Raw genomic sequence first — 12,609 nt, 5'->3', positions numbered from 1 at the left:
CGCATTTGACAGCAATCGAGCTATTTTTTTTCTTAATCGGGTCGCCACAAACGCGGATTGCGGCACCGATTCACGGCGGATCCAAACATATTGTGGTAACGGCATCATGAAGACTGTTTTTGCGGCCTGGTGACTTTGAATCATCTTAACTGAATGATCTTCTGCACAGGAGTCCGTCGAGCCACCTCCGTATATAGCCTAATTCCTCCCTAGTGTTCATTTGAGAAAGCGGTAACAAGGATGAAAGGGCTGATACCTCATGAGGTTCGCGTACGTGGAAGATCCTGTCCGCGATTTCTGACAACTTAGTTATATCCGCCGTTGAGCCACAAAGTCTTTAGGAAAATGTCGGTCAATCGACCCGCGCCTTTCAAACGCAGCGCGAAGTAACTGGGACAGCTTTTGATCCCCAAGATCGAATCCGACTAGCAGCTCCTATGTTGTCCCCAAGATTCAAGCCTTAAACGCGTCGTGTTTCCCTTGCGCGTTGGGTGACTCGACGATGTCTGCTACCTGCATCAACATTTTCGCTCCATTATAGCCCGCTGAGAACCTTGTCAAGGCAAAGATTACCCTTCGAAATCCGGAACGTCCGGATGTAGGCCCCCAGCCGGTGAAACCATAACGGCGGTCTGCTTATACAGAACGTTGGAATTTCGAACGTAATAATTTAATTTACTTGAGCTGTATCCTCAGACTCGAAAAATCGGACGGAGAGTGAAAAAGAACAACTATCGCATAGCATAGCACGAAACGGAAACAACAATTGATTTACAAACGGTAATTAAAAAACACGAAGAGAGCGACATCTGGTCCATTTGATATCAGGGCGAACATCTGGAAGTTGCTACAGGATGACAACCGCTACAACCCCGTAAATTCATGCTTGAAGTACGAAGTGTAAGGCAAATCATTATTAATTTTGATTCAATGTCTATCTGCCTGCCTGCCCGTCTGTCTGTCTGTCATACCTGGTTAACTCGGAAACCACTAAACCTATTGCCACGAAATTCGGTCAGAATATGTGGTTTCGATCGGAGCTCTGAGAACCCGAGTTCTAAACTGAAAATTATATTTTAAATTCCAAATTGATAGTTCATTCTCCAGTTCTGTGGTAATCCATATGTTTCCAATCCAATCTGAGATTCAGTTCCAGCTACCATGTCAATCCATTTTTAAAGAATTCAAATCTATTACACAGCCCTCACCATGGAGAATCACTCAGAAGAAGCTGAGAAACCGAAAGCTGGAAACTTCAGGTATGGAAGGCTCTGCAATGCCACATGTGAGGAATCTTCTGCATAACAGTTCCATTTGCACATAGTTAAAACTTCAATTGTGGACTAATTTTCAAGAGCCATTTAGAAAAGTAATTTGCCCTGGAAAATACTGTATGTGTCCAGGAATTCACCTAAAACAGATACCAAGGAGGAATGGGGAAAAATAGCTTCTTCATATATGGGACTTTAATACACGTAAGTCAATAATTCTCGTCAGTTTTGATGTAAGCATGTTATTTCTATGATGACTTACACGAAACTTTTTGGTATTATGCGGTATACCATTTTCCGGCATCCTAGGACGAACTTAAGGGATTTTTCTAGTCAATTTAAAAAAGTTAGTAATATTATCACGTTTATTTGGGTAAATATATAAATATGTAATATATTTAAGTTTTCACATTTTGCTATCTAATTGAGACTTTTTATTTGATTTCCTACACCGATACATTAGGAGAATAATATTTTACATTCCCTTTTTGCTTGTCCGTAGACCCTCTTTAAACTCCTCGAAAACCTGGCTCCTATGCGTAGGATTTCATGGTACCCATATGTCCACCAAATTCAACAGGTGTAGCCCTTGTGAAGAAAAGTGCATATGAGAGGCTGAGAATAAGCCGATTTTAATAAGGTTTTGTTTTAAATAAAGCCTTAAAAAGTAGAGAACCGAAATTTTCATAACTCACCAAATAAAGAAAGAACCCTTCAACAATTATAAATCCAGAACGGCATGGCTGGCTGCGTGCTTATAATATCGAAAAATATCGCATCAAACTATTCGGATAAGTGGTCTCACGTTCCATAATATCTTTTTCACAAAACAGATTTCAAATTTCGATGCTTCCAAGTTACAAGTATACTATATGTGTTTCAAGAGCACATTTTCTAAGGTCGGGGGAGTTGCTCTCTGAGTGGCAGAATTCAAGAATTGGAGAATTGCAAATTATTATGGGTTCCCAAAAACCGAATAATTGGGCATCACAATTTGGCAGCGATGGGACTCTTGCTGTTACATTAGTAAAGCATAATTGCATGTACTCTAGAAGGCAGAAACATTTTGAAGCTCACGTCCAAGATGTTCTTATTCAAGTGTAATCTCGCGGTGTTTCTAGCCATTAAAAAAAAATAAATGAATGGCTTGCCTTTTTCTATTGTTAGCAGTGACGAAGTCTGAGACTTGTTAGCACTGATGAAGGGAACAAGTGGTTCCCGAAATATGGGTATTTGCAAGCTTAATAAATATTACTAGCGAGGCAATTCTTAATATTTCAAATATTTTAATTCCTCTTTATGTAAATTCATTTCTTGCTATTAATTCCGCATTGTACAATTGGTACTCTAATATCAAACGCGCGAATCTCCTAAAAGTATCAGAGGATGTTTGTTCTCCATAGAGCACAGACATGTCGTTTCCACACATACCAGTGAATCACCAGATTGACGTAACAGATCCCCTCATTTCCGAACAACCGTGCAGGTTTGTGGGACCTCCCCTCAAAGCCCCTAAGAAGCAATTTGTCGATTTACAGGAGCAGGGCATTAGTCGACCATTGTCCAGCAAGTGGATCGAGCCGTTCCCTCTCGTCGCAAAGTCACGCAGCACATGGCAAATCGCTGGGGAATACGACTGAACATTTGCATGACTCCGAATCATTATCTGCTACCCATCAGCGAAGGTTTTTTGCAGGATGTGACAGGCAAGGTGTTTGCTGTGATTGATCTCCACAAATTCTTTTACCAGACCTCGATCTCAGAAATTAACATTCCAAAGAAAGCGATCACAACTCCATTCGGCCTCCTTGAATTCGCCCCTTCGTCAATGCAACCCAATAGCTCCAGTGCACCATGAATCATCTCCTGTGAGACTGTCTCCTTATGCGCTACTTTAACGATATATTCGTGGTTTCGATGACTACGATCAACACTTTCGACATCTGTGATAGCTGCTATCCACCCTATCGCTTAAGAAACTAGGCATTAGCCCAGAAAAATATGTTCTGAACAGCAATGAAGTGGATACCTCGATGTTACCGTCCCTTCAGAGGGTATCAAGAACTTTCCAAAGCTGGAAATACCCGCCGAGCTTCATCGATTCCTTGGAATGCCCAATTTCTTTTGTCGTTACGTTTCGAGGGCTGTTGGTATTTTAGCTCCACTGTGAATTTCTCAATGGACTTCTCGTCAAGGCTAAGGGGGAAAATACCAGCCGAAGCAACGATGAGTTTATTCCTGTTATCGAACGCCACTCTAGCCCTATTGGCGGACGCATCAAATACCGCCATTGGCGCCTCCTCTGAGCAGCAATTTCCTCTTGGTACCTGGCACCCTTTGTGTTTCTCCCCCGGAAAACTGTCGTGTCTGGACTATAGCCTGCAACAACAGGTAGTCTTCAAGTTTGTCAAGAGAACGGACGAGATGATTGATGCTCTTTCACGCAGGTCCGCCATCGTTATTCATTCTATATTCATTTCAGAAGTTCGTCGAAGCCTAAGCGAGCGATAAAGAAATTAATCATATAGTCGAAAACCCCAAGCTAGTACTTCAACGATTGGACATCAATGGCCAGCCGTGTGACTCCAGCGACGATCTAAAACCAGCGTATCTTTATCGGCTGATCTCTTGTCATTAAGTTTTTTATCGACATCAGTTACTTCGGAGTCTGGAAACGAATCCACCTGTGCTATGTCACAATCAAAATCTGGATCATCACTATCGCTCCGAACTCATTAATAATAATACGAGACTAAAAGGATTGCGTATTTCGATACCTTTCATTTTCTGGTCTATCCCTCCTTTTATACAACAAAAGGCGATCGCAAACACGACGTGAGTGCGAATTATACCCAAATTAGAGCCGTCAATACTATATGCTCAAGCTAAGCCAACGCTGAATTTTTTGTTCGGGACGGAGCCCAGTTTGGGCTTCAAGTGCGCTGGAAAAAACCGAAGTAGTCATCCTGACCAGAAGGAGAATCCCGACCTTGCGTCCCATATCGATCGGCGAGTTGACTATAGAGTCAAAACCAGCGACTAAATACCTTGGTTTAATGCTCGAATCGAAGATGAGCTTCTTCGAGCAAATCAAAGCAGCCGCGGACAGGGCTGTAGCAGGAGTCGCGGCCTTGAGTCGGCTAATGGCGAATGTCGGCGGCCCTATATCAACTAGGAGACCTCTCCTCATGGGAGCAACGCAGTCCGTCCTACTCTATGGTGCGGAGGTATGGGCTGATGTCCTTGACAAGGAGGTGCATCGTAAACGCCTCGCTCAAGTGCAGAGGCGGGGAGCTTTGCGAGTGGCGTCTGCTTACCGCACCGTCTCCGAACCGGCTGTGATGGTGATTGCGGGAATGATCCCCGTTGCCCTCCTTGCCAAGGAGCGCAAAGCTATCTATCGCCGTAAGGGCGAAAACTTAAGAGAAGCGGTTGCCTGTGAAGAACGTCAACGCACCCTTAGCGAGTGGCAACTTTCTTGGCAAAATGAGCCAAGGGGCAAGTGCACTGCGCGGCTCATCGACAAATTAGACCTATGGTTGAACAGAAAGCACGGTGAGATTGATTACTTCCTTACCCAACTTCTAAGTGGGCATGGAGGTTTTCAGTCTTATCTGCACAGAGTTGAGAAGGCGCGATCTCCTGATTGTGTGTTCTGCAATAGAGTGGCGGATGACGCTGAACACACCTTTTTCTCTTGCGAGAGGTGGGACGGCCTCCGCCAGCAGCTTTATGCAGACACAGGGGAGCTCTCTCCAGACAACATTGTCAGAGAGATGCTGAAGAGCGCTGGCAGCTGGAATCGGATTGTGCATTATGTTCGGGCTCTTCTTACTACGAAGAAGATTGAACTCGACCGGCAGAGAGATCGGACGGTAAGGGGTTCCCTGAACTAACAACAACTCCATTCCTCCCCTCCCCTCCCGTTGGTGAAAGGAATTCCCTGACTTGAAGGCTCCCAAAGCCGGGAGAGCTAGCCCGAAGTAATGTGTTAAACGGTTCCAGGCTAGTTCTCTGATGACAGGGAGGTGTTTAGTTGGTAGTCCGCCAGCGTGCTGTTGCGGGAGTCCAACACTCTGTGCGTAAATGCATTTACCTACCCTACTCCCAAAAAAAAAAAAAGAATACGTATGGAATTTTAAGTTAGATTTGTAACAATATAAAGCAAGTAAGAACATGTAGAATTTTAAGAACATTATTTAATATTCACTCATAGAAATTGAGGATGCTGCTTTCCCATTACTACGCTACTATGCGCGCATTAACAATCTCCCATCCCTATACATTTGAAAGAAGGCTTGAATATTTTTTATGTCTGACAAAGTCACGAAGAATATCAAATGATACGTGCCAGTTTCCGGTATACAACCTATTTCCTTTGAAGTATCATTTTTTGTAATGCAACCTTTTGATATGCTTCCAACTTACTCAATTAATTTCCGAGATAACATTTAGCAAAGTCGGTTTCTTGTTTATTTTATGACTATCTTTGGCTGCGGTGCTTATTTTTTTCTGAGCAATTTTTTTCCCCCGGGATTGTGTAAATTTTAACAACTGGAGATAAGTCTCCGCTGCAAACTGTGCCTAATAGTGCACAAACAATATCTACTATATTCCACCATGTTGGATCAAACTGAGTGCTCGATACCTTTCTTTATCTACTATAACATTAGAAAGGTAGCGAAAGGTAGACGAAGTTGCTGGCTAGTTCGAACCCGGACAGAGGAGCATGACGGCTGAGCTACACCCCGATACCACTTAACTTCTCCAGGTAATTCTAAATATAGTTTAAAGTTCCATACCCACGATGGCTAAACTATTATTTGCCCGTTGGTTGTCGCTCGTTAGACGAAAGGCTGTCTCGTATTATGTGTAACATAGCTCAGCCTAAAGATAATACTTGGACTAGATTCGTATTGACTGGTTTATCGCTCTCCTTGTTATGTCGTACTTGGAAAGCATTTTGCGGGAAAATGGGGTCAGCCCGAGTCGGTGTTAGATTACAACTAGCGTCGCGTTCTATTGAATTGATCGAGCCTCAATCGTTTTTTGCGTTTAACCAATTTGTTCTGTAAAATGATTGAAAAATGTGTTTATGGTACATAACGCAACCATAGGCCAGGTAGGAAATCGATAGGAATTTGATACGGCAGAATATTTATATGGAGGAGATAAGGGTCAATTATGGTTGCATAATACTGAAGCTAGTATGGTCAAAATATTGGTTACGAAATTTCGACTCAATAAATTACTTACCTTTCTAAAACCCGGTTCCGCGGTGGACAATGGAAATATCTAGGAACATGTAGATGACAGACAAGATTGGGAGAAATATGCACAAACTGAAAGGTAGCTGACATTTAGCGACCACATTGCCTCAATACCATAGTTGCAAACCTGGCTACTGTGACGTCAAATGCTACAAGAGATAATAGTGGAGTGGAGCTGAAATCCACACCAGATCCTTTTCGTAAGAGCTCGAAGCTTGGAAAGTCATCACCAAGGATAACATTATCCTTCAGCATTCGAGATGATGGATAGCCTCCAGATTAACATTAATGCTATTGGTACAATCGACAAACATAGAAAACAACAAACTTTCATTGGCAGAACGCATAAATGAACGCTATGAGTTCATCATGGAGAAGCGGAATATTCGCTAAATTATTAAGGTTCTGATATAGTCCATTAGATTGACCTATATTAGAACACTAGAATAGAAAAATATAAAATATATGGCACATGGGCATATGGCAAAGTTACAGAAGAAACGCAAGTAACATCTTTTCAACGTAAGGTCAGTGAAAACGGGAAGAAACGGGGTAATGACAATATTAGAGAACTCGTTGGCGCCCAGCTCTTCACCGAGGTCGCGCAGGCGAAAATTACGCTGTCAACATTGCCATTTGATATTAGAGTTAAATAGATCTAGCGAGAACTAAGCGGGCAGTTGTCACGCCTAGGTAGATGCGTTGCTTGATGAGCAAGCGGAAGTAAAAGATCGAAAGCAGGAGGTAAGAATTGAGTGCAAGGAAGGAAGGAATCGAATTGAGTGCAAGGAAGGAAGGAAGCTCAGCGTTTCAGGTAGGAAAGGTTTTGTGGATTTTTTTATGTAAGCATATTTGGGTACGAGATAGTACGTATGCACGTATTTAACGCATAATAAGTATGCTCAATATCCAATTCGATGTAATATTGGCATTTTGTCCCTTAGGAAGCAGTAATTTGATGTGAAAGGGGTAATCATAACTTACTCTAACTTCGCTAATGATAGTAGGATAGTAGGATTTCAAGTCTCTAATATGGTGATCCATACTAGAAGCCACATAATTGCGAAATTTTATGACCGCATATGCAGGGAACATCATAAGTTTTTCCAAATTTTCTGCTTTCTGAGAGTAAGTCCTTGAACCTCCGCACTTCTCTCCTTTGCACCCAGACCTTTTATCTGGCACCCGATACGGCTGAATTTTGAGCCTGGATTTACTGCATGCATCAGTTTCATCCTCCCTATCAAATTTCGATAAGGTTCTGTTTTACTGAAAACCTCAAATGGGAGTGGGGAAACGTAGCTTCTTGATACATGCGACTTCAGAATTTCACTCATATGTCTATTATTCTCGTTAATTATTATATGACGACAGAATTTTATTTGGGTTCCTTAAAATGCAGTAAATTCGGGGGAAATCGAGAAATTTGATCTATTGCAACTTTAGTACTAATAGCCAGATTCCCACGATTGTATATGGGATACTATCCTACACTGCACCCTAGGATGAGGGTTTTCTGGTCAATTTCAAAAAGTTGGTAGTACACCATAATTTAACATATTTAGAAATATATCGGAATGGGATGTGTTTTGAGGCCTGGATTTGATATAGATGCGTCATCCTGCGATTTAGGATTGCATAGAAAGTGAGTACTACCTCACTTGCAGTGTGCACATTTTCACCCCTCGTTTGGCCATTTTGCAATTTACATCAAATCTGCTTGTGGAAGTATTAATTGGACCTTTTATTTGACGTCCCCACACGGGTTTCTAAATCGTCAAATCCCCTTTTGTATGTATGGCGAGCCCCTCTTTAAATTAGATGTAAATTTATGACACTCCATTGTGTGTGTGCGGGATTTGAAACAAAGGTCTAAACTTAGCTGCTTAAATGAAACCCACATTTGAATCGTACATAGTGGTAGAAACGTTTCTGGCCCAGTGGAAGAAGCAAAGGTTGGTTGTGCTACCGAAACCTCAAAACTCACTTGGTGCACCGTTTTCATATCATATTATTGGCCTTTTAAACACTATGAGGAGCGGCAGTATGCATAGCTACGGTCGTGGATTTGACCTGAAAGGCGTCGGCTATTGGCAAGTGCTGCGTTAAATGACTTTAATTCGGGCAACTGCGGCCAAATTGAATTGAAAATGTATGGAAGTAAAGCCATTATGAATAGTTAAAAAGGACTCAAGGTCCTTATTCCCAACCCCAGGAAAAACAATACTGTCGACATGCAGGTTGGTAACCACGAGGTCGTTTCAAAATCGATCATTAGATACGTGGGGATGATGATCTCTTTCAAGTTGAGCTTCAAAGGGCATTTGACCTATGCACGAGAAAAGGCAGCTAAAGCTAGCTCATTTCTAGCCAGGATATATTAGGACCAAAGTATAGTCGCCGGCTGCTTATTGCAGGGTGGAAGAATCAAAACTACTATACACGGCTCTCATCTATACGGGAGCACTGATCGAACGGTGAATTCGGCATACTGCCAATTATACTGAGCGTATGCAATGCACATAGGATAGTATCGGGTGAGGTAGTGCGAATAAAGTGCATTACCTCTACAATAGAAGTAGAGCGGATCTGTACAATGTGACTTCAGACTTCTGAAAAGCCACTAGGAAGGAGCTGTACAGGAAATGGTAGCAACCCTGGAATAATTCTGGAAATGGTTGCTGTACCCTTACACTGATCCTGTTTATAATGAGATGGATCGAGTGAAAACACAGAGAATTGATACAGCTCCTTACGAGACATCTGTGTTTGCAGGAAGTATTTGTAAAGCTTCATATTGGACAAGCCCTCCGACTGCCCTGAAAGCGCCGCTATATCCTAGGAATGTTTCATTGCCCAGAATTCGAGGATGAGAAAGGGAGATTTTATGATGTTCTGAACGTGGTATGTACCCAATAATTTCGTGGAAGAGATGCTGAAGTCGGAAGCAAATTGGAGCTCCCTAAAGTAATATTTCGCGGTGTTTCCGTAGGATATGGGCGGCGAGGTGAAGGTGGTTTTAATGGATGAAGATCCCATACATTGCTGCAACCTGGCGTAGCAGCGTTTTTTGAAGATTCTATTTCCATCCATAAAAGGTCGATATCTACGTAATAATAATATTATTTGAACTAGCGATTGCTAGCTGGAAACCCCCCTTAAGTTTACCTTAGAAGTAGCATAATATGAAGTATAGACCTACAGTTTTGTGAAACTCTTACTATAATTAATAAAGTTATAGTGTGTCCAACTAGGATCTATCCGCATCACATGGTAGATATTTATCATCTCGTATTATTCCTATTCTGATAATATGTACAGCAGGTCAGAATGCCCGACCCCGCTTGTGAATGTGACAAAGGCTGAAGAAAAAGAAGAGAATGCCCATTATATCTCTCCAAGTTTTCTTGTTTCTTTTGCATTTAGTCTGCCACTTGCCCTTATGGGAAGGTTGTTCCTAGTTCCTGATAGTAGCATTTGCCAATGCTACTGATTATCCAATTACTGGTTTCGGCCCTAGTATGGTAGAAATAGGTTTCTCTTTTGCTAAGACATACCAGATTTCATTTTCGTTTAAGCCAAAGTGAATGGTTGCGATTTGAGATGATCAAAGGGCTGGTCAAATTTCAATGTGCCTGTCCTCACACGCCTCCCCTTACACGCGTCAATCACCCAGGTTGCGTTCTTAGAATTGTATATATCTCATCCTGAAATGCTTTTAAACACTGTTCCATCAAAAAAACCTACTTCTCGCTTTTATCTGAAAGGCAGACTCACGCTCGAAAACAGTAAAGACTCTTTTGCTTCATCGTCACCCACCACACCAGACGAACATCGGTCTAATGATAGCAAAAAAATATCCATATTACTACATGAGGTATGAATTCACCTATAGAGTTAAAGGTATATAAGCTGTGTATGTTTCATCGTTGCCTTTGCATGTTTGTTCAAAAGAAGTCTCTTATCTAGAATACCTCCTAGATGTTTCGCTCCATCGTTTAGAGTAAAGGCCAGTTTCGGTCTTTTTGAATTAATACCAGCATATGTTTGGCCTTTTATTTGCAGACTTTACAGTTCAGCTAAGTCGATCACAAGAAATAGGGATACCATCCATCTTTAGGGGTAGCTGTCAACACCTACAAAAATCTCTGCATTAGCATAGCATACATTAAGTTACTAATGTATGATTGAGAAAATGCTTTTCAGCGGCATTAGAAAATTTTAGGAGAGGTGTACAATGAAACCCCCTTACAATGTCTCCAAACAACCCGATTTTTTACTCGTCCTTCAAAGTTTCATATTACACTTTTCTCTCGTCTGCAGTAATCGCAGTAGTCAAAATTGCATATACATTTTGCGTGAATACCTGTTTTGGTCAGTTGCAGATAGCCTTTTTTTGTGAGAACCTCACCTTGTCTAAGCATATAAAAATAATAAAAGAAAAGTTACAAATCATAAAAGAAAGCGACCTTTTTTTGTTTTACAAACAAAACCTTATTTAAATCGGTTCAATGTCTGTCTGTCCTTCTGCCTGTCTGTCTTTTTTTTCGGCGTTGGAAGGTGGAAAGGTTCAAAACCTACTGCTGGCTCCTGCCACGCAGTTATGTGAGACTTCTACTCACTAAAACCACCTCCTTCTCATTCCACTCTCCCCACGGAACTCCTATCAAGTATTGCATCGCGGGGCTGGATCAGCTTTTAACTGCGGTTCATTATGGTTCTCTCCCTTCCTTGTTTTCGTCGTAGTTCTTCCTGCCTAAGCTGTTCCCAACGTGCCAGCTGCCGTCGAAATGCGCTAGACTCTCCAGCTGCATACGTTTTGTCGCAGAGTCGCCGACTTTCTTTCGCCAAGATATCTACGCTACATATGCTGCTTCTCCTGATGTTGTCCGATATGCACTGCATACCCGGAGTGCACTTAGCCGATACGCCATTCCCAATTTTCGACAGTTCACTTTGTTATTCAGAGCAGTTGCCCAAACTGGAGCTGCGTAGAGTAGCACGGAGCTGACTACCCTGGAGAGTAGAAGACGTTTACTTTGTCTTGGCCCACCAATGTTCGGTAGTATCCTGGAGATCGTTGTAGCGATGGAAGACGCTTTAGTTGCAGCGTACTCAATGTGTCTTTTGAAGTTGAGCCTTCTGTCAATAATTACTCCCAAGTATTTGAGCGATGGTTGGGAGTAAATTGTTTTTTCGCCAACTATGATTTTCACAGTTGTGTTCTTTCTTCTCTTGCTAATGAGAACTACTTCTGTTTTATGTTCGGCAAGAGAAAGGCCAGAATTTCTCAACCAGGAATTGATCTCCCATATCGCTTCATTTGCATAGATCTCGATCTCGTCTTGGTGCTTTGCAACCATTGTTATTCCGATATCATCGGCGAAGCCAATATCTGTCACGTTGTCCGGTAGGCATAGCGTCAACACTCCATCGTACATAACTAACCACAGCAAGGGACCCAGAACAGAACCCTGTGTCACTCTGCAAGTTGTCGGGAATATTTTTAGCCCATCGTCCGAGTCGCAGTAAAGTCTTCTCCCAAGGAGAAACTCGACCACAATGCGTACAATGTACTTCGGGGCCTGTATCTTGTCGAGTGCCTCGATGATCTTTTCCATTTTGCACTATTGAACGCATTTTTTACGTCGAGGGTTATTACTGTACAGCATTTTGCTTCTTCTATTGCAGCCTAAGCCACGCCAGTCAGTATACTGATTGCGTCAACAGTTGATTTTGCCTTACGAAATCCGAATTGTTTGTCGGAAAGGCCTCCTTCCTTTTCCGCAACAGCGAGCAGTCTGTTATATATTACTAGTTCAAATAGTTTGCCAATGGTATTGACCAGACATATCGGCCTGTATGAGGAGGGGTCACCCAATGGTTTACCTGCCTTCGGAATGAGTATTAGCTTTTGTACCTTCCATTGCTCGGGGAATTCTCCTTCCCTAAGGCATGCCGTGAAAACTTGGGCAAACGTACCTGGTGCTGTCCTGGCGGCTTCAGGGCAATGTTAGGGATTCCATCCCGTCCTAGAGTCTTTTTAAGGTTTTGTGTAAACACAAAAC

This window comes from Hermetia illucens, chromosome 1, assembly GCF_905115235.1.
Source record: "Hermetia illucens chromosome 1, iHerIll2.2.curated.20191125, whole genome shotgun sequence".
Classification (NCBI taxonomy): Eukaryota; Metazoa; Arthropoda; class Insecta; order Diptera; family Stratiomyidae; genus Hermetia; species Hermetia illucens.
The sequence above is the reverse complement of the archived record's forward strand: the minus strand, read 5'-3'. Positions refer to the sequence as shown.